General features: G+C 49.3%; 2 long non-coding RNA genes across 3 annotated transcripts in view; both read left to right on the forward strand.

Moving 5' to 3' along the window:
- Positions 1-18,274, forward strand: part of LOC144278090 (uncharacterized) — a 32,339-nt gene extending 14,065 nt beyond the window's left edge. Inside the window, exon 3 of one of the 2 annotated variants that reach the window (XR_013348519.1) lies at positions 18,138-18,274. This is a non-coding gene — a long non-coding RNA (uncharacterized LOC144278090). Of the gene's footprint in view, positions 1-4,838; positions 4,960-18,137 lie in introns of those variants that run through there. The other variant, XR_013348520.1, reaches the window with a different exon arrangement.
- A 2,276-nt stretch (positions 18,275-20,550) lies between these two features.
- The window catches only part of LOC144278089 (uncharacterized), a 66,413-nt gene continuing 65,271 nt past the window's right edge, over positions 20,551-21,692 (forward strand). Inside the window, exon 1 of the long non-coding RNA XR_013348518.1 lies at positions 20,551-20,652. This is a non-coding gene — a long non-coding RNA (uncharacterized LOC144278089). The remainder of the gene's footprint in view (positions 20,653-21,692) is intronic.

Raw genomic sequence — 21,692 nt, forward strand, 5'->3', positions numbered from 1 at the left:
GCCCCTCTCTGAATCGGGGTAGCAGGGAAACAGTCCACATGGACTCTTTTCTTGCCCTGCTTTGTTGACTGAAGAGGACTCAACAACGGGACTTCCACTGAAGTTCAATATTATCTTACCCCGAGTGCACTTTTCACCCAGCGCTTTACTGATTCACTGACCCCATTCTCAGCCACTGCTTGGTTGGCTCTTAGAAGCTGATTAACAGGACATCACTGTTTAGGACAGGAAGTGAAGAAGAATCCAGTTGAAACAAAAGGATGCATTGGTGTTGGGCTAGCATGTGTGCGTGCTCTCAGCCGCCAATGCTCTTAGGCAGTGTCACTACATGATTAGTGGGACTTATTGGATTTAGGAAAGATTCATTTCTAGATTGCTGTCTTATGGGTAGCACTGGCTGATGCTTGCTAGTTGCATCAGAAAGTGAGGTTCCCTGCCCAAAGTTGCACTAGAACAGGGCTGGCGAGGGAGGGGAATTGCCCAGGACACGGCTGGGAAGGGTTTTAGTTCCTGTCCAAGGGATCAACTAGTGTTCCTTTCTTTAAAGAAAAATAAGCTAATTTTAAATGACCTCCCTCCCCGCCCCACGAAATAAATGCATGATTCTGAAGTCCCGGAGACCCTTTTAAGTTGTAGGGAAGTCAATGGAACAGGAGTGGATGGGATAATGGGGCAAGGGGTGAGACCCACTTTTTAAAACACAAGCTGCAGAAAACAGCCTCAGCCATTATCGCATTCACCCTGGCACTGACCCCATCAGCAGTCTGAATGCCTGGGTGCGAAGAAGGCCGAGAGGAGCCCTTAGGCCCTCCTGCCTGTGATCTCCTGCATGTCATCCATCCCTCTGTCTTCGCTCCTGCTTGATGTTGCAGGATCAGCATGAAGGCTTTCACCTGTGACTTAATTCAGGCAAGCCCCACTGAAAATCACTGTGGCCCCACCAGTGCCCTGTGCCGCTGTAGCACTTCGTAGCACCCAGACACGTTACACAAGCCCTCACCAGCCTGAAGCACGGACAAGTATCCTCCGTGCACACACAAGAGCCCAAACTTTTGCCCTCCTGCTTGAGCTCTGGAGTCCTAATTAGGCGCAGGGACAGGAGGGGGGACGCTGGTGGCCATGGTCTTTCTGATCCCCTCTTTCTGCAGTGGAGAACTCAGGTTCACCACACCCCTCTGCCTGCACCCTGTTCCAGATCTCTCCCAGGTTGTGTTTACAAGCTGCCTTGGGTGCAAGCCTAAAGAGCTCTACATAGAGGGTAGGAACATTGCTTTGGTGAGCTGCACTCTATGCTTCCTGCCCTCCGAATCAGAAATTCAGGAGCTGTGATCATAGCAATGGTCTTTTTAAAGTGCCGCCCTCACTCCCAACGTAATACCACACCGTGAAAGCAGGGCAGTAAAACCCAGCACTATTCCACACAAGCAGCCTCGGCTTTACAGCCCTGTCGGTTTTGAAATTGCTGGATGAGGCTCTCTCTATTCCGCCACCAGAACTGACAAATTCCTGGACATGTTCTTTGGATTCCCCCCCCACCCCCGCACACACACACGCACTCCACCTCCATCCCTTTTCCAGCACAGCCAGTGCCTGCATTTCCTGCAAAATGATCACCATCTGGTAAACACACAAAACCAGCCCCACACTGTTGCCTTAGACCATCCCCTTATGGAGCCGATGGGTGGCTTGCAGGTGCCCTAGGAGGTATTACCAGTGCCATATTCCCTGGAAAAGATGAGCATCACCCTGGGGTCACTGAAAGTTAGCTTGGCTTAGAAATGGTTCCCTGAAATCCAGATAATTCTTCCCCCACCCCAAATCAAGGCGCAGAGAGAGACCACTTACCTTGTGCTGGATGACACGTGTGTTGATGTGTGTGTGTGTGCGTGGCGTGTATGCAGGGGAGATCCTAGAGCCCTCGATGCTGCAACAACCTTCCTCTCTCCTGCCCGCTCTCCTCCTTCAGGCGAGTTCTTGCTTTGTGCTGCTGCTTGGCTGTGTGTGCCCAAAGCCACTGCAGCATCTCTGCATAAGGATGTGCTCCTCCCTCCCCGCCCTCCCCTGCTCGCTCGCTCCCTCTCAGCCAACGCTCTGGGTCTCTGGAGAGTGGTCTCTCGTTCGCTCTCTGTCTTTACCTCCTTTGCCTTGGTCCAAGGACCAGTCAGAGAAGGCCGGCGACTTGCAGCATCATACATAATTCATGCTTTGCCTCAGCCTGAGCTGCTGCTGCTCTCATCAGCCTGGATCAGGAAACCCCGGCCCTGTATTGATTGTCTCCAGATCCTCACCCCATCAGTAGGGCAGAGGGAGGCACATGGTGCGAGGGAGAAGCAAGTGGAGGGATAGAATTCCAGGATTACAGCCTCGTGGGTGTGAACTGGGAAGTGAGGGGCTCCATGTCCCGGGCTGGGATATGAGGGTGAATTTGCCAGGAGAGTGTCATGCCTCACACAATGTATTACCGGGTACTAGACCCAGTGGAACCCCCTTAGCCTGAGATCTTGAGGAACCCCACTGAGCAGGGAGGGCACAGAATTATGCAAGCCTTGATTTGTTGGCTCAACACCTTGTGACATGCTGCTGGTGAGGGGGAAACTCTGCTTGCAGCCAAGTTTATTTGGAGATGGGGAGGAAGGGAATTGACTGTAGGTCTCAGGCCCATCTCTTAAAATACATTCAGATTCAAATTTTCCACAAGCGTGGGGGGAGGGAGGGGCATATTCCGGTTCTGTCCCATTACAGAGAGAAGGCTAACGTCAAAGCTCGGACCCAGTTCATAAACTTCCTCTCATGTTCCGGGGCTGGAGTCCAGGACTCTCTCTGCTGCCTACAGAAGCTGGGGTCTCCACTTTGCACCAGAAGCAGATGCTGTAGTGATCTCAGCTGACAGGTGTCCTTGTCAGTGTTGGTTCTGTCTAGGCGTATGTCTGCCCTCCATGTCAGGGATGTCTGAGCACCTCACAGACGGTAATGGATTTATCTTCCCAATAGCCTTGGGAGGTAGGGAGGGAAGGATCACTATCCCCATGCTGCAGATGGGGGACTGACGTACAGAGCATTTAAATGACTTGCCCAAGGTCCTACAGGGAGGCTGTGGCTGAGCTGGGAATTGAACGCACATTTCCTGTTCCCAGCCCAGTGCCTTAACCACGAGCCCATCCTTCCTCCTTTGTAGCTGTCAGAGATACCGGGGGAGGTGAGACATTTATCAAGGTAAAACCGTTCTGCATGAAGTGTGGCAGGGATGCCCATGAGTTAGCAAATCTGCTCCACGATGCCCCAAGGGCACTGAAACCCCAGAGCAAGGGGGACTTCAAAGCACGCTGCTTCCCGGGGACCTGCGCGCACAGTCCCTGGTTGAACTAAGGTTCAAACCCTTTTTTTCCGCTAGCAACTGAAAATATTGATCCTCCCCAAATCAGAAATGAGATGAATAAGGAGAATAAAAGCAGAGTAACCCTCTGCCCCCACATTCAGGTCTTTCCGTTCACAAGTTTACACAGCCGGAGCATGGGAGAGGGCACTGGGACCCTGGTGCAAGCAGGTGCAATGCGCTGACTTCAACAGAGCTGTGTCTGCTTCCACCAGGCTCGTGATTTCTCTCCACAAGCCATGGAGACGGGAGACGTCAGGTGCAGCAGAGGCATCAGGGCAGGGCTGCCCACCTCACTTCCACCCTGGAGAGATCCCTCCGCAGGGCAAGACAGGAATTCACTCTCCATGGCCCATTCATCCTTGGCCTGTTGGCTGAGACTGCTCAAAGGGTGCTGGTTGGTTTTGTGATGTAGACATTTGTCCCTGGAGGGGGCTAGATTGAGATCCCAGACTCACTTCACAGACCCCTCACCCCCCCCAAACAGCTGTAGATAATAACCACTGGCTGTTGCTACCACGCGGAGTTGCATCACGACTTTGGCCTGGTCGCCCTCTCCACTCCCCTGTGCTAATTAATATATTCCACTATGCTGCAAAGCACACGGTGAAACTGGACACTGCTCCCAGATGGAACTCTCCGCACAGCCCTCGGGGTGTGCTAGGCAATGATGAATATGCCCTGAACTCCCATCCGATGGCAACACAATTTAGGGTGGCTAATCAAACAGCTCTTGAATCAGACTGTGCACCTTTCTGGATTGGGAGGGGGAGACTGGGGAAGGTTGCAGAGACCACCCCTCGCTTTCTATCCATTCCATCTGGCCCTCCCTGGCTCCAGTGTAGGATCATTAATAATGTAGAGATCAGGTTTGGGTCTGTCCATTCATTAATGGCCTGCCATTACAGAAGAGTAATTAATACATTAGTGTCTCTGTATTGATTGGCTGGACTCCAGAAGTCCGGCGTCCTCCAGCCACGTGGGAGTGGGAAGGAGGAAAGTTGTTTTGCAACTTAGTGGGTCCTCTTGCAAAGGGAAAAGCAAGATGTTACAAAACAAGAGTGCATTTGTTCTGTTTTCCTCTCCTGTATCTATCCATGCCTTGGTCCTGCCAATTGCCAGAGTTTGACTGGCTGAACTCCTGCAAGAGTGAATTCCACAGGTTAACTGTATGCTTTCAGATGAAATGTAAACCCAGGGTTGATTGGTTTGTCTGTACTGTATGGCCCATCTTTGTAGTATCTGAGTACTAAGGGTAGTATTGAAAATCCCCTGGCACTTTTTACAGTATTTAGTGGGGTTAACCCAGTGTCTCTACCAAATTTCAACATAAGTATATACATTCTGTCTCCTTAAATTCTTCCTCCAGATTCAAAATGGATACAAGAGTCCTTTTCACTTCTTGCTCTAAACTGTTGTGCCGGGTTGCTGTGTGATGTTAAGCATCTGCTTTGTTTCACCCCAGATATGGCTGCATTTCCTTGGTGGGTCGGTATACAGTAGAATCTCAGAGTTACGAGCTGCCCGGTCAACCACACATCTCATTTGGAACTGGAAGTATGCTATCAGGCAGCAGCAGAGACCCTCCCCCCCCAAAAAAGGCAAATACGGTATAGTACTGTCTTAAATGTAAACTATAAAAAAAAAAAAAGGGGGAAAGTTTAAAAAAAATTGATAAATTAAGGAAACTGTTTCTGTGCTTTTCTGTTTAAATTAAGATGGTTAAAAGCATTTTTCTTCTGCATAGTAAAGTTTCAAAGCTGTATTAAGTCAATGTTCAGTTGTAAAGTTTTGAATGAACAACAGAACGTTTTGTTCGGAGTTAGGAAGAACCTCCATTCCCAAGGTGTTTGTAACTCTGAGGTTCTACTGTCATTGGTTTATCAGTTTCTGGGTGAGCTTTTTGGACCCTTGAGGCTGACAGGTGTTGTCTATTGCTGGCACTTGTATATTATGCTGAGGGGCTTCACAGAAATAACATAGACAGATGTACATTGTCACTGTTGCCACTCCCACACAGAAGTGCGGTTTCATTCCGTGCTGAGCAGGGGAGGGTGATGAATCTGGATTTGAAGCAAATCTCTGCACACATGCAGTGCCAATGCTTTTGGCAGTGAGTGGATTCCATTCAGCAGTCCCTGGTGCTTTGCACGAATAGCCTCAGTCTGAGGAGGGGTTGCTCACTCTCTTTAGAATCATAGAATATCAGGGTTGGAAGGGACCTCAGGAGGTCATCTAGTCCAACCCCCTGCTCAAAGCAGGACCAATCCCCAATTTTTGCTCCATATCCCTAAATGGCCCCCTCAAGGATTGAACTCAGAACCCTGGGTTTAGCAGGCCAAAGCTCAAACCACTGAGCTATCCCTCCCCCCCATTAACCATTGGGGAACCATTGCTCCAGTGTCAATAGCAATAATTTATATAAGTCTGTGAGTTTACACTGTGATTTACAGACGCAGGATCTGGTTCTCCATGGCCGCGCATCTCGTGCAGTCATCCTGTGCAAAGTGCATGTGAAATGCTCCTAGATCAGAATGGGCGCATCATACCGTGCACAGAGATGTGCGGTAACCTGTAGCCTTTGCCACTACAAGGGGGGGAAGCAGGCGTAACACAGGATAGAAAGGAGGCCAGCTCTGCTTAGTGATGTCTGTAATGGGGCTTTTATCTGGCCTGGCCCAGCCCAGGTATGGCGTGTTGCACACACAACGTCAAAGTGAGAAGTGCTGAGTAGGCCATGGGGCATGCCAGCCATCTGATGCTGCCACGTGGCCAGCAAGGGGCCTTGCCATAGTAGCAGGAGGGCTGTGTGGAGCTGCCTGCCACATTGGTGCAATTGCTGCTGGACTCCTGTGTCCAGTTCTGGTGCCCACAATTCATGAAGCGCGTTGATAAATTAGAGAGGGGTCAAAGAAGACCCACAGGAATGATGAAAGGAGTAGGAAACATGCCTTATAGTGCTAGACTCAAGGAGCTCAATCTATTTTGCTTAACAAAGAGAAGGTTAAGGGGTGACTTGATTATATTAGTATCTACATGGGGAGTAAATATTTAATAATGGGCTCTTCAGTCTAGCAGAGAAAGGTGTAACAGGATCCAACTGCTGGAAGCTGAAGCTAGACAAATTCAGACTGGAAGTAAGGTGTGAATGTTTAACAGGGAGGGTAATTAACCACTGGAACAATTTACCAAGGATCGTGGTGAATTCTCCATCACTGGCAACTTTTAAATTAAGATGGGATGTTTTTCTAGAAGCTCTGCTCTAGGAATTATTGTGGGGCAGTTCTCTGGCCTGGGTTATGCAGGAGGTCAGACGAGATGAGCAATTCTGGCCTCAGACTCTATGAATCCGGCCACCAGTTACTCTTGTCAGGAGGGAGAGAGGCGTCCGGAGCCACCTGCCATATTGACACGATGAGCATCCCACTTAAGTAGGTCTCCTTTGATGTGCCCCTTCTCCTCACATACCATGTACCCTGGAGTGGAAGGGGAGCCCTGAGATGCGCTACCGTTCAGCTCCACTGAGCTATCAGCCTGGCATGCGCTCATATCCAGCCTCGAGCGTTGTGCTGGAGGGCAATTGCCATGCACTCCCCTGCTGCAAGGACTTGGTAGCGTCGCTGCAAGTGAGCCACGTGTGCCGTACGTGGCTGCGTACGTGATTTCTCTGATGATCTTCAGTGCTTTTGCTGGTCAGACAGAAAAGTACAGATTGGAATCTGTCAACCTCCCCGTGCCGGGACCGTATCCCACAACAGAAGGCCATCGATTACGTTTAACGGAGGGACCAGCCTAGAGGAAACCCAGATGGAATGTTTGAAACATGAGCCAACTGCCGCAAAAGCCAGGGCTGTAAATCAGTTGGAGGGAGAGATGGAGAGCCTGGTGACCGGTGAGGCAGAGGGGTTGTGATTCCAGGGGTTATCGGTACAGCTGAGAGTGCCGGAGGTAGAAGGGGCTTTTGTTGTGCCCATGGCAGGTGAACAAGCAAAGCTTCTGTAAAACGAACGGGATGTTTTCCTCTAGGACAGCGGGTAGGGCTGGACGCCCCAGGCCAGCTCAGTGTGGCCCAAGTGAAATAAGCTTTTTTGGGTCTCATTTCAGGTTCTAGCAGACTAGTGGCCACGTCACTCATTATCCCTCTCTCAGCAGAGAGGCCAAAGTCTTGAATGGGCCATGGAGACGGAGATTGCTCCAGGTCAAGCCTGATGCACAATGGCCGGGCAGTGTTGGAGAAGCTAATGCTGCTGTCTGAGTTGCTTGTTCTGGGGATGGAACAGACGGAGAGAGCAAGAGAAACCACTCTTGTGGGCAGCAAAGACTAGAAGCAACTTACTGAGTGTAGGGACATTCTGCCTGTCTGTCTAGCTTCCGATATTGAGCTCATCCCTGTGGTATCTGGGCACCTTCCTTTGCAGGGGAGCATGTCTCTTTAATATGGGTGTTCTCACTCCCTTCGCAGAGCAGGTAAAATGAGTGGCACTACAGGCTTTGCAGAAGGAATTTCAGGCAGAATGCATTTGCCCAGATTGTAATTTGTCCTGGAGCTAGAATACAGAAGATGCCTAATTGTTTTCCCCTGTTATCACAGCTAAAAACCAACCCGCCGCCTCCCTGCAAATGTCACTGATACGAGTGCCGCCCAAGTCACTGCTGCAAAGGGCTGGGCTTGGTTTTATTAGAAAGTTTTGGTTGGGGTGGAGGTGACAAGCTGACAGTACTGTCAAATCAGCTGGGGGGGGCGGTTCAGGTGGTGGTCATCTGACGCTGTGTCCCTGGGGGGAGGAGAGGATGACTCTTGGTTGGAGTGATGGGAAACGGACTGAAGCTTCCATTCCACCAAAGGGGGTAATTTGAGGCAGTCTGCCGACATTGATCCAGACTCCCGGGAGGGTAGGCAGAGGTCAGAGAAGAAGTGGGTATGGTTATCCTGCCATAAAGAGCGACTGTGGCTAATGTGTGCGTGTCTCTCTCTCAGTATTGATTTAAAAGATGAGAATGGTTCCATTATCAGTCACCTCTGGCTAATAAATATCTTGTGTTTCCTTTATCGACGATGGAGGCAGCAGGAGAAGGTGGGCCGAGTTTTTTTTACTGATCTGCTGCCTCGGATCATCTGATATTTTGGAGGATCCAGGGAGTTCTCCTCAAAAGGGGGTGACTTATAGGCAGTCCCATATGGCCCCCACCACTGTAGAATTTAGATATTAATGACTTTATCCTCCATTATCCTTCCCTGTAAGGTAAGGAAGAATTATCATCTCCACTTTAGATGAGGGATCTGGTTGCTTCTGCCTTCTCCTGAAACATTGCCAATAGTTTGCTACCAGTCTCAATGGGACCAGTGGTCTGATCTGTTATATGGTAAATCTGAGCTTCTGAGTGGTTTTCCCTCCAGGGAGTGAACGCAGTCCACCTGCAGCTGACTCTCACCAGTTATCCATGTCCTCACTGTTTGGAGTGCAAAACACCCTTGAGGAGAGCAGCGATGTTGGTGGCTAGGGGATAAGGTCAGAATTGACTTCAGCAGAACTGAATGCAAAGGAAATGAGAGAAACCCTGGGCTCAGTCTGCAGTTGTCTCTTCTGCCCATCTACGCTGAGAGTACGTCAGCACAACAGAAACCCCCCCCGCCGTAGTGAGTCTCAGCGCTTGAGTCAGGTGAGGCAGGCTTATGGGGCTCGCACTACGGGCCTAAAAATAGGTGTGTAGACGTTTGGGCTCGGGCCAGAACCTGGACTCTGAGACCCCCCGATCCGGGGTCTCAGAGCCTGGGCTCCAGCCCGAGCGGGGATACCTACCCTGCCACTTTTAGCCCTGTAGTGCAAGCCACAGTCAATTGACTCAGGTTCTGAGACTTGCTCCCGCAAGGGTTTTGGGTTTTTTTGGTGGTGTAGACATGCCCTCAGAGTCCAGGCCCCCTCAAATGTGACATTGATTTGTAGCACTTCGGTGCGCCTGCAGGACCAGCTCACCCCACCTGGCGTGGGGGAAGAGGGTCGTTCAGAGGTCCTGGGGATGTGGCCCACCCTGTCGGGAACACCCCACATGGGCCTGGCTTTGGGATGTTGCCAGTGCTCCAGTTCTCTTGTGTGGATGCTGCCGTACTGGAACAGATGGTGCGGGGAGTGCAGGCCAGGTTGTGTTTTCTGAGCCGTGGTAAGGAGCGCTGCTAAGCACCCTGCCCGTCTGCTCTGCCAGAGGTCCCAGCAGATCCTGCAAAATAAGCAACTGAATAACTAAATAAACAGAGTCACTGAGAGGTGCACTTTAAATAGGGTCTTACTGAAGCTGCTACTCCCAGATTTTGATAGACGCCTTTCCAGGCGACTTTAAACACTGCCTGATAGACGGTGCAAAGTGGTGTTGTGAGATGTTGCCCGAGATTTTATCCCGTTTCCACTTTGGCAGTCCAGGGCTGAGAACCCCCTATTCCTTTCCCTTCCCCCTCCACAAATCTAAAAGGGTTTGGGGAGCTGGGCTGATCCGTCAATCCTTCCAATCCAGCTAAGTTTCGACAACACTGGGCTATTTTAGATACTGGATTGTGAAGAGCGAAGGGAAGAGTTCAGGTGTTTGCAGGGAGAGCACCCACTGCAGCTGCAGGGGGAATTGGGAGGCTCTAATACTTTCATCCTATTAGCGAGATTCGGAGCAATTACAGCTTCATTAGCCAAATAGGCTCTTCTGTTCATCGAATTTTCCACCTCCCCATAATCTCCCCCACCCCCTCCACTTCAAGGCTTTGCACTGGGGATCTGCTGCTAAGAGCACTGTAGAGCGTCAAGGAGGCAAGACAGGAACAGATGAAAAACACCGTGTTGGCCAAGAGGCAGACGAGGCGTTGCTCGCCCCCGCATCTGCCAGGCATGGACCCAGAGACTGATGTGTGGGAGGAGGAGAGAGACAGTTTAAAGCCTGACTCTCTTGTCTTTTCCATATGTTTGCTGACATGCCTGAGTTTTCTCCTCCTTGTGACTCCTGATACTGGGAGAGGGGCACAATGTAAATTGGGGGACGTGTGACCCCCCACATGTTGCCTCTGGGAGGAACTTCCAGCTCCACCTCCCTGGGCCAGGGAAGCCAATCTCACTGGCTCCTGAGGAGCTGGGGCCACAAGAGTGGTGAGCATGTGCCTCTGAGCCCCCCAACCTGGGCACCATTGTCTCCCCAGAGCTTGCGGACAACTCAGTAGGGGAGGCACAGGGCATGGGCAATGCCCCTAACTCTGGCTGAGCAGAGGCTAGGAAACCTGCTCCCGGCGCCTTCCCCAGCAACCTCCCACCCTGCATCCAGCCCGTGGGCTGTCATGCTCTCCCTGCCCCACCAGAGTTAGGGGCTGGGAATGGAGGGATCTGTCTTTCTCCCTCTGCGCCTCTGTGGGGGGCACATTTGGCCTGATCGTTTAACGTATGTGCCCTTTACCTGAGCTTCAGTGGATGGATTACAAGCCCCGACTCTGTGGTGCTACTGAAAGGAGTTGCTGTTTGCCCCTATCCTCCTGTGGATAAGAAATACACACCAGGCTGGTGCTCAGATGAGAGTCCTGCCTCGTTAGAGAGCAGCACGTGACAGTCTGGACTCTGGGGTATCTCCCAGCTCTGTCACAGGGCTGCTGTATGACAGGGAGTGAGTCCCGTCCTGTCTCTGCCCTGTGTGTTCCCTATAAAAGGGGGATAATGATGCTCCCCTGTTTCCCAGAGGCATTGTGAGGCTTTTGTGACTAAGGCAGTTAGTGAGGTGCTTTGGGAGTGTTGGATGAGATGTAACATAGCTGTGCAAATTATTTGAAAATGCTGTTCACCATTATTGCCGGGCTTCTCTGAGCCATAAGGGGAAAACGAAACCCTTGTTTTAGGCTGGAACGTGTGTGTGGCACAAACATTTAAAACCGAACAAGATATAAAATAACTGTGAAACTAGCCATCTCTCACAATACCTTCCCTGTCCGAGAGGGCACCAGACAGCCTCTCTGTGATTCTTTTCATTCCATCTCTGTGAAATGGGCCTTTTCCACTTGCTAAACATTTCATATGGTGCTTGCCTGTCAAGCAGCTGACAGGGTGCCAATCCAGCATGCGGAGGTGCTGTATTAAGGGTGCGAGTCACCAGTCCAAGGGCTACCCATTGCAAAGTGGAATCTTGCACTGGAAAGGCTGAAGTGCAATGAGATGTGACTGGCCTGAGTGGGCAGGCATTGGTATTTTGAGGACTTGCTTCCTCCCTGCCTGGATGGCAATTCATTTTCCCCCCCCCCCCCAATTTTCCCAGGATGCCTCCAATGCTCTCTGTCTTGAAAACAACTTATTCTCCGAGTGCTCTGAAGGGCCTTCCTAAATGGTGTCAGGGAGCTCTCCAGGACCGGTCGTTGAGAAACGCTGCCCTAGGCAGACTCGTTCTTTGTGTAACCCACCTGAATGCCACAGATCCCCCAGCCTGTAATGGCTTCGTCTTAGAGATGAACAAAGGCTCCCCTGCAGGAAGGTGCCAGGCTCAGGAGCTCGGGCTGTAGAACTAAGCGTCAGTAGACCTCCCCTGCCTGAGCCTGGTGGTTCTGGCACACACTCTGACGCCATGGTGCCGTAGGCCATGCAGGGGCATGGATAGCTACATACTAGGGGGCACAAGGCTTGGTGGGTGTCTATTGTATTATGGGCCCAGGCCAGCAAGATGCTGAATGCCTCCAGTGGGGTGCTGTGTGCTCTCAGCTCCTGTTGACCTCAGCAGGAGTTGAGGGCACTCATCATCTCACAGGATCAGGGCCTTATCAAGACAACTGCCAAGATGGTCAGCACTGGCAAGTGACTCTGTGTGCCTGTCACAGGGTGGGCTGGCCCTTTAAGGAATAGGGATCAGCCCAATTGTGCCTCTTTAGTCTCCTCCCAGCAGGGCCAGCTCCAGCTTTTTTGCCACCCCAAGCGGCGAAGAAAGAAAAAAAGAAAAACCCGATTGAGCTGTCCCCGAAGAGGAAGAGAGGGAACGAAGGACTCACCGCCGAATTGCCGCCAAGGACCCGGATGTGTAGCCCCAATAACGCATGGAGTGCCACCCCTGTCTATTGGCCGCCCCAGACACCTGCTTCCTTCGCTGGTGCCTGGAGCCGGCCCTGCCTCCCAGATCCTTTCCCCTGACCTGGCATATCCCTGCTGGTCCCTTCCTGACTGAGCTGTTTGCCTGCTTTTTAACTGAGGACCTGGTGACTTGCAGGGCCACCACCTGGCCTTAGCTGTCTCCCAGATGGGGCTAACTGGGCACAGGAAGGGCTGAGCCTGCATCCCTTAAAGGGCCAGCCCATCCTGAGACAGCACTCAAACTGTGACACCTTAAAGAGCTCCACTTTTCAGAGAGCGCTGAGCTCCTGTCCACAGTAAATAAGGTCTTTTACAGTGTTTCTGAAAATAGAGGTGCTGGAGTCAGTGTAGTCACTTGACAGTCTTGGCCAGCGTGTACGCTGCTTTGCCTGGAAAAACACGGGGGTCAATTTAGTGGATAACAAAGGATGGATTGAGCTTTCTAAATGGCCTGATCACATCCATTTCAGTGAATACTTGAGCAAGCCACAAAGCTGCTAAAAGGATCCACTGTCTTTTACACAGTAATGCCCAAACTATTACTCATTGTTTATAAGAGGCCAAAAGAGTGTGTGTCACTTTACAAATGCGGTGTGAGACATTCCCTGAGGAACTTGCATTCTTGTTTGGATTGATACAGTACGAAAAGCTGACAGAACATTTAGCATGAGAACCCACACCCCCTAAACATGAATGCACTACTGTGCATGTGTGCAATAAAGACCTAGGATCCGTGAATGTTTGCCCATAAGAGGGGAATATTGTAGATATTCAAATATTACAAAAATGATTTTGAAATAATGTTAAGGAACTAAAGACGGGCACACAAATGTGAGGAAATGCCCAGCTATGAAATACATACGCAGTTGGGATAAAATGAGAGAGGCTCTTAATCCTCATACTTCAGGATGTAAATATTCACCTGCTTGGATCGGGAAGTAATTTCCCCTTGTGGCAAGTTACTGCATAAATACCGGAAGGCACATTGCATTTTGGCATTGACCTGAGACTTCTCACCAGAGAAAAGATGGCAGACACCTAGGCTGTTCTGTTTCAATATGGTACTATGCCTAGTATTCCTACCCGTTTAGGACGGGAGGGAGCGATTAGGACAATTAATGATGATGGGAAAGTTTTGATAAAAGCCTCCTGCTATGTTCTGTGTTGTCACCATGCTTCTTATAGTTTTGTCTTCAAAACGCTATAATCTCGCATTATATGGGCTGGCCCCAGTCCTCTATCCTGGAGAAAGTCATTGAAGGCAGCCAAGCCCCACCCATTTACACCAGTGGAGGACCTGGCCCTGCATGTTGTAGGCTCTCATTCCGTACAATGCAGGACTGAAGCACTTGGGAATTGTTAAAACTTTGAAAACAAAAACTGCTGTAAATTGGGCAAGTGCCAGACAGCATCTTCCTGTGTGTCCATAAGCGGCTTATTGCTCTAGGGCTTGATCCTTCCCTCTGATTTATGGCATGAATCTTTCTGAAAAATCAGCCACTGCCTACATGTGCATGAGTACAGGTAGCTTTTTCTCCAGGACACATACAATGAGGAAACTTTGTCGTGCCGTTTTGTTTTATGTATGTATTTATATTTTTTTCCGGATCTGTCTTCTCTGCCAAGTTTTACCAACAATAATATTTCATGAGCCAGTTATGGAAGCTGGGAATTCTGATGCTCATGCTGCTAGCATAACATACAAAGTATACATATCCTTACCATGCCGGTGGGACTTGAGCACCATAAATAAGACTTTTTATTGCCCACACTGTGCAAATAAATATTGTGCAGTGATTTCCGCTCAAAGAAGAGACTCTGCCTTTGGCCAAAGGGGGTTGCCACGTGGTTGACCGCTCCATCCATGTCTTGGTGGATAGTAACCACACACGCAGGATAGTCAGCCCTCCCTCCTCCATCTTTGTCAGACAAACCAGCCAGAGCTCAGTCCTACAATAGGTGACTTCAGTGGGAGTCTTTACTGAGGACTGCGGGACTGGGCCCTTAATGAGAGACAGCAGTGACTATAGGAGCAATGGACGTTTCCTTTCCTGTGCTGTTGCTATGATTGAGGGTGAAACTGAGACAGGCTGGAAGCTGGCTTGGTAACCCTGGGGACTGAAGTTATTTTATTATTATTTATATTGTGGTAGCACTTAAAGGCCCCAGTTGAGAGTGGGGTCCCATTGTGCTGGGCCCTGCACATAAGAGGACAATTTTTTGTTTTTTTTTAAATCCACAGAACTATTCCAGCTTTGGGAACTGCAGAGCAAGGTTTCCCTGCACTGCATCACCCAGGCCACGTGCCTCACTGCTCTTCTGGAGAAACCCACCACCCCAGGAGTGAATGGAGAGTTAAATTTCAATACCCCTTTCTTTCCTTGGCTTCTGCTGAGCCCAGCAGAGGGACTTAGCTGTGGTGGTTGCTGAGGTGCGGATGCCTGTCCTCTGAGAACAGGGCTGAGGTTTTTTCCTTCCATTTAAACCAAAAATACCAACAAGTGTATTAAAAAAGACAGCACAGGAAAAGCTTTTGCCATCCAGGGAGAGATGCACTTGTCAAGCCTCCAGGCGAGGTGCAGTTTGCAAACGTCCCTGAGGCCTTTGGTGTACTAGGGATTCCAGCCATTGGAGCAGCTACACCGGTGTAAACTCTCAAACCTTTACTGCAAAGTTGCTATTTGCACCAGTGATGATCACATCTTGAAATTGGGGTGGGTGAAACCAGTGCAAATTGCAATCTTTGCCTGTCCATGTTAGAGATTTGCAGCTATCCTGGTGGTGGGAACTGGGGCAAATTCCCCAGTATAGACCAAGCTGGTACAACAGAGTTCTTACGGGGCCTCCTGTGCCTCCCCCCATCCCTGCTCCCAACCCCAAATCATCAAGGAACAGCATTCCTGGCTTTAGCCTATGGACACTCCTCTCATGAGTGCCAGGGGAAAGTTCTGATGCTCTGAAAGTGATTGAGCCCTGCAATCTGACTAAAGAGCCCCATTCTACCATCTTCCCAATAACCTGGAATGAATTGTCCGTTCCTCCAAAACTTCAGTCAGTGGGCAGCTAGTAACCCGTTCAAGTAAAAGGAAATTGCCCGAGGGCTGCAACAGCTGCATGTGAAAGAATTTGAAGAGAGCAGCACTGTGGCGAATGCCCGTTCTCAAAAGGACTGGGACCCTTCCAATCTGCTGGCTTCAACATCTGTTAATGGAATTTTCCGGAAGGGCAGATGGGAGGTGGAATTTAATCCAAGCCGTCCCTTGTGCCCATACAGATTTACCATCCCCCGGGCCCTGCTCTCCCAGTAGCTAATATGTCCGGGGTAATCCGTTCAGTTGTGGATCCTCAATGACTTCCCTGTGCTGTAACTTTCTTCTGTCTGCGAAGGGAAAGCATCCTGCAAACACCACCATGACAGGGCAGAAAGGCAGGGAGCAGTGTTGCTAAACCTGTACTTGCAGCACCCCTGGACGGGAGCATTCGGGGCGAGCATGAGGTTTGCCCATCTGTAGCCGTGCCGCTCTCCAGCACAAGGACGACGCTGATGGTCCTTCAGGTTGTCCACGTAACATAAGCCACACAACGTGATGTGGAGCTTCCCGTGTGCGTTCTGTTATGCGTTTCGTTCTCAGGCACAGCAGTGACCTAGGCATTAAAGGGACTAGGAGGGGTCTTCAGCCAGCAGCGCATCACATTGTTTTGGTCATGGCTTCCGTGCCTGGCACAGCGGGTTACAGCAGCAGATGTTTTTTGGCTGATGGAATCTCAACAGCCTCTGGCATGGTGCCCCCCAAATCCACCAAAGATGTGTGGCTGTCCTAATATGGTCACCCACCTCGTCAAATAGAACAGTTCGCCTGCCCTAGTAACATAGGGTCCAGTTAGGCCCCCTTCGTGCCTCCTGAGCTGAACCTAAGGGTACTGCAAGTCCCACTGCAATCCCTGGGACTGCCCGTGAGATGAGGCACTAGTCAATAGGATGAGGGGTGACGCAGTTCCGTCTTTAAGGCGCAGTTGTAGCTTTGTCATGTTTCACTGTCCAAGGAGCAGATTGTGGGTATGTCTGCAAGTCAAGCCTGGGATGCCCAGCTGAAGGGGACATCCCCGCGCTCCTCGCACTGCCGTGACTAAGGTACTTTTAGCACAATAGCTCAATGCGAGTGGCAGAGAGGCTAGCTGCTTCCAGGCCATACCTTTCCAAGATGCTAGACATATACTCAGGGTGGCTAGCCCCTCCTGTGGCTCGCACCACTGTGGCCACACTCCATTTTTAGTATGCTAGCTTGATCTGAGCCAACGTGGGTATATCACCCCCTGTTTGAAATGCAGACCTGCTGCACAATTCAGAAGTGTTAGCCGGTCCCTGGTTTCTCCTTGCTGCATGAGGGAAGTACCCCGTGCTAGCTCTCTGCTTAGTGCAGATTGCTTTCCCTGCCATGCTAGCCCAGCTGGAACATTGTGGGGGATGGGATTTCCCTGTGCGTGCTTGCTTGCTCTCTTTGCTTGGGAAGGAGAGAAGTGGCCCTGTGGAGAGTGCATCTACTCCGGTAGGCAGGGTGGCCTGCTAGACCAAGCACGGGATTGAGCTTCAGGAGGATCTGGATTCTATTCCCAGATCTGTTACTGACCAGCTGGCTAGTCTTTGGCAAATTACTTCCCCCACTCTGTGCCTCAGTTTCTCCTTCTCTAGACTGGGGCTAATGACACTGACCTGCTTCATAAAACAGTTTGAGTTCTACTGATGAAAAGCACTATAGAAGAGCTAGGTGGTATTCTTATTACCGGCAATAAAGGTAGAGAGTGCAGGGGAATAAGGGGCACTTTATGCTCTCTTATACACACTCCCCGACCCCAGGTAACAATCTGATCCTTATTGAGCAACATCAGAGCCATAATGGGGGCCATGTTTCCCCTTTGGAGTGGGATGGAAACGGATCTCAGGCTCAGCTTCAGTTTTGAACAATGTTTTTATTATATGTTTAGTGTTCTCTATACAAAAAATCAAGTTTTTACAGCGATTCTGCCCCCCTTTCCCCCCAAAGAAAGATAACTGGATATTTTGGCCTTTTTCGTTGCTCATGCAGTCCGCGTATAAGTCCATATATTAAACATTTCTCTATCGTCTTGCTGTAAGCCTTTCTATACAGCCTCAGATATGCATTTATCACTGGGGGGGAAAGTAGATTAACACAAAATAATTGTTTTCTTTTTTAAAAAGGTAAATAAATATGTAGAATGTATTAGAATGACCAGGAGGTTTTAGACAGAGATGGGGGTTAAATATTTACAAATGAAAAACAAAACAAAAAATTGAAAACCAGAGTAGTCCAATGTTTTCTTTCCAACACTAGCTGTGGAAATGAATGTTTAAAACTCAGTTGTGCAAAGGAAGAAATCTGTTTTGCAGATTTGACACAGGTTCAGACTGCAATTGACATCACAATCTGAGAATGATGCCCAATTAAAAAGAACACGTGGAGAGACGGGCATTGCTGGGCAAAGGGAAAGCCACTGATATAGTGGAGTTTTTAAGAATTGGAAAAGCATTACTATTTCCTGTAATAAAGTGGTTTGTTGTAATGCATGGAACAAAAAAGGTTTTTCATTTTTACAAGGTTTTATTTTTTTATTGCTTCACTGAAATCTTTTGCTGCTAGCACAGAATTAACCTGGTGCAATGCACGTTGTTACAGGTGGCAATCGCTGCTGTGCTAGGACACGCCCTTCACATCTGGCTACATTCCAGGAAATGAATTCAGTGCCTCAGAATTCTTCCCGGGTCAGGACTGCTGCTAGCGTGGATGGGAAAAGGCCACGATGGGTCGACTGAGTGCTGCTGGTCAGGTAAAGCATGTAACAAGAGACAAAATCCTAATGAAGGTCAATAATGCTTCCCCCACCTTCTTATCTGTCCCAGTCCCCCCAAAATATCTACAGCAGGATGTCTCTACCAAGTAATGGGTTGCATCTTGTTTAGTCACTTAAACGCAATTCATAATAGGCCGATCAATCTCTGGGGTCAGAAACTTAGTAGAACAGTTGACCTCCAGGTCATTTTTTGCAGGGTCGAAATACGGGAAGGGGGAAATGTGTGGGTGTGAGGAGTGGGATGACCTAGGTAGCTTCCAGGCAATTTAGACTTCAATAGCATTTCTGAAATCAGGATTTCAAGAGTGTGAGCTGTTATTCCATAACACAATCGATCCAACTCCCATGTTTACTGTCTCTAAGGAAAATTAGGAGCAGCCTCAATATCATGCATATGTAGCCCCTGTTTCTCCCTCATTATTTATGCACATTGCTGTGTTTAGGATCTGCTGGAGAAGAAACAGCAGCTTGCTCTCCTAAGGCCACATTTCAAACAGCTACAGAGCTTTTTCCCTGGCTTTGGGTACAGTGGGTCTCTAGCAATGGAGTGTATAGCTAAGCTTCCCCAAAATATATATATATGGTTTTAGTTCGCCATGTTACAGAAGAGAGTCCAGACTTGCTAAGTCTGGATCCAGATGTGGACTCTTCCCAGGCTTCTGAGAGTGCTCAGATCTGAGATTTTGGTTCAGGCCCTTGTCTAGTTCCTCGTGTCTTCCACCAATTACAGATTTTAACGAAAGAGCTGCCAGTTTAACAATGCAGGACGTAGCTTGAGTGACAGGGCAGTCGAAAGCGCTGCCTGCGTCTGGATGGAGAACCAGATTGTTTAGGGGAAATGCCGCCTTCACCAGCAGAGCGCATGCTTAGAGGAGTGGACAGTGCAATGTTCTTTCTATGTCCTTTTGGCATCACAGGCGGGATGGCTCAGTTGGTCAGACACACCACAGGGTAGGGTGCTTGGTTGACCTTCAGAATCGGAGCAGTGTGCACCTCTGGCTGCACAGCGCAGCATATGCCCTGGGCACCTGACAGTGCTCCACAGCTGATGGACTCTGCCTACTTGAGGCCATGGTGCACAGACCAGCCCGGTGACTTGGATGAATCCCCCATGAGGGCGAAAGAGAGAGAATCTGCATTGTTTGCATTGCACAGACCTCTTTGGACAGCCAGGTATTATAGATGACCAAGATCTATTAGCTCATCCAGTCCATCTCGGGGGAGACAGAGCATGACTGTTTCCTGCAATATGTCTCCTGCAGTACAACTCCATAGGTTGTTTTAATAGCTTATAATCTACCCAACTAAAAACATATTTGATGCAGGCATTGTGTGTTAATAGCTCTAGGGCCACTGTGGTAATTTTACAGTAAGGTCTGGTAGAAGTCATGCACACGTGTTAACTTAGCCACCAAAATTCTAATTAGCCTTCAGTCAGATGGCTTTGCGAGCCATGAGTTAGCTACTAGTACACAATGACTACAGGGAAACACCTAATAAACCTTTATGGAAAAGACCTATGGAATATAATAGGAAATGTTATGCTCTGTGTAAGTTTGTCAACCTCTCTCTAGATTTAACAGAGAATTATGTGTGCCTGCTGCAAAACTCTAGAGCAGTGGTTCTCAAGCAGGTGTCCGGGGCCCCCTGTGGGGACCACGGGCAGGTTTCAGGTGGTCCACCAAGCATGGCCGGTATTAGACTTGCTCGAGCCCAGGGCAGAAAGCTGAAGCCCCGCTGCACAGGGCTGCAGCCAGGGGCCCTGAGCCCCACCGCCTGGGGCTGAAGCCAAAGCCTGAGCAACTAGCTTTGTGGTCTCCCTTGTAATGTGGGGCCCCAGGCAAGTGCCCTGCTTGCTACCCCATAACGCCGACCCTGGCATTTATATGCAGGGAACCAGGTGTGGTGGCCCAGCTGGGCCATGGCGTTTTGACAGCATGTTGGCCTCAGAAAGTAAAAGGTGGATAACCCCTATTTTAGAGGCTGCTTCAAAAAAAACCAAAAAAAAAACCCCCATACCACTGTTCTTCTGTATCCTATAGCTTTTCAATTTCCAGAGATCCCGACTCCATTTCTACAGACCCTTATTTTCATCCTTGGTAAATCATATAGGACTTCTCCATAAAGGATGTGTGCTCTGTGCTTGGTTTTCTTTTTTAGATTCAGATCAATTTCTGGTGTAACATTGACTTGAGTGGAGTTAAACCAGGGATACATTTTGTCCCTTTCATCCTACATAGGCATCTTTTTTCCTTTGGTGGTGACTCAAGGAACAAGCAACACGGTGTCAGGGGTCAGTATGCTGAGTGTAAGGAACCTGACTCCTCTGGTCTTTTTGAGGTAACCTTCTCTAGTCTCTGCTGATCTAGGAATGTTATGGTGGCTTTAGTGAGCAATATGTGAAATAGCCACAAAGCGAAGCACTTCTCTTTCCTTTTCCAAACAGATGCTATGTAGGTGGCTCAGTAAAGTGATTCACAGGGGACAGAACATAGTGGGTGTGAATCACAGGCCAGGCTGCTCTCACTGCACCCTTGCAGCTCCATAGGGTGTAGGTGTAATACGGTGGCCAATGGTGTCTCATTCCCCTCTAGTGGCTGGTCCAGAGGGAGGATAAGAACTTCCTATTGCTACCCGCCAATGGAGGCACTCCTTTAGATCAAATGACAGAGGCCTGTGATTTGGTGGTTCCTAGGTACGTTCCCTGTGATGATCCTGGGTGGGTGGGGAGGCTGTTACACTGGTGATTTGGCCTGCATGTACAGCATCACTTTTGATGATGATCCCAGATGTGTACACCACACCATCTTAAACTCAGCATTATTTGAAATTTGGCCTAGTGTGTTATAAACTGCGCAGAGGTGGCTGCTTTCTTCCCTGGAAGTGAGTGGTTTAGGGTCTCCCCTCGCTATGGAACAATGCCAGCTGAGTCCATTAAAATTAAGCCTCTGGCTGTAATGCATTTACATTGACAGTAACAGAGTGATGGTTATGATTTTTCTCCCTCTAAAGGAAAAAGTTAACTACCATGGCAGGTGATTTCCTTTGTGGCTTAGACCATGTTAGCAGGAGTAACCCTATGCATAGGAGGCAGCTTTGGCAGTCTTTTATCAGCAGTCTGTGACCCATTCTGAATCACATGGTGCATCCAACTTCTTTGCCACAGCTAAACTCTCCCTCCTGTTTCTTTGCTTGTTTGACTGAGTATGTTGCACAGGAATGGACCTAGTTTGGGTTTCTTTCTTAGAAATGCAAAATAGTTGAGCTGTTAGATATCATGGCAGCTTTAGAGAATGTGGCAAATGTGTCTAAACTATCCCTTTTAGTAAAAACATCTTTGTGAGCAAGATGTCTTTGTAGCAAAATAGCTTGAAAGCTAA

This window comes from Eretmochelys imbricata, chromosome 21 (assembly GCF_965152235.1).
Source record: "Eretmochelys imbricata isolate rEreImb1 chromosome 21, rEreImb1.hap1, whole genome shotgun sequence".
Taxonomy (NCBI): domain Eukaryota; kingdom Metazoa; phylum Chordata; order Testudines; family Cheloniidae; genus Eretmochelys; species Eretmochelys imbricata.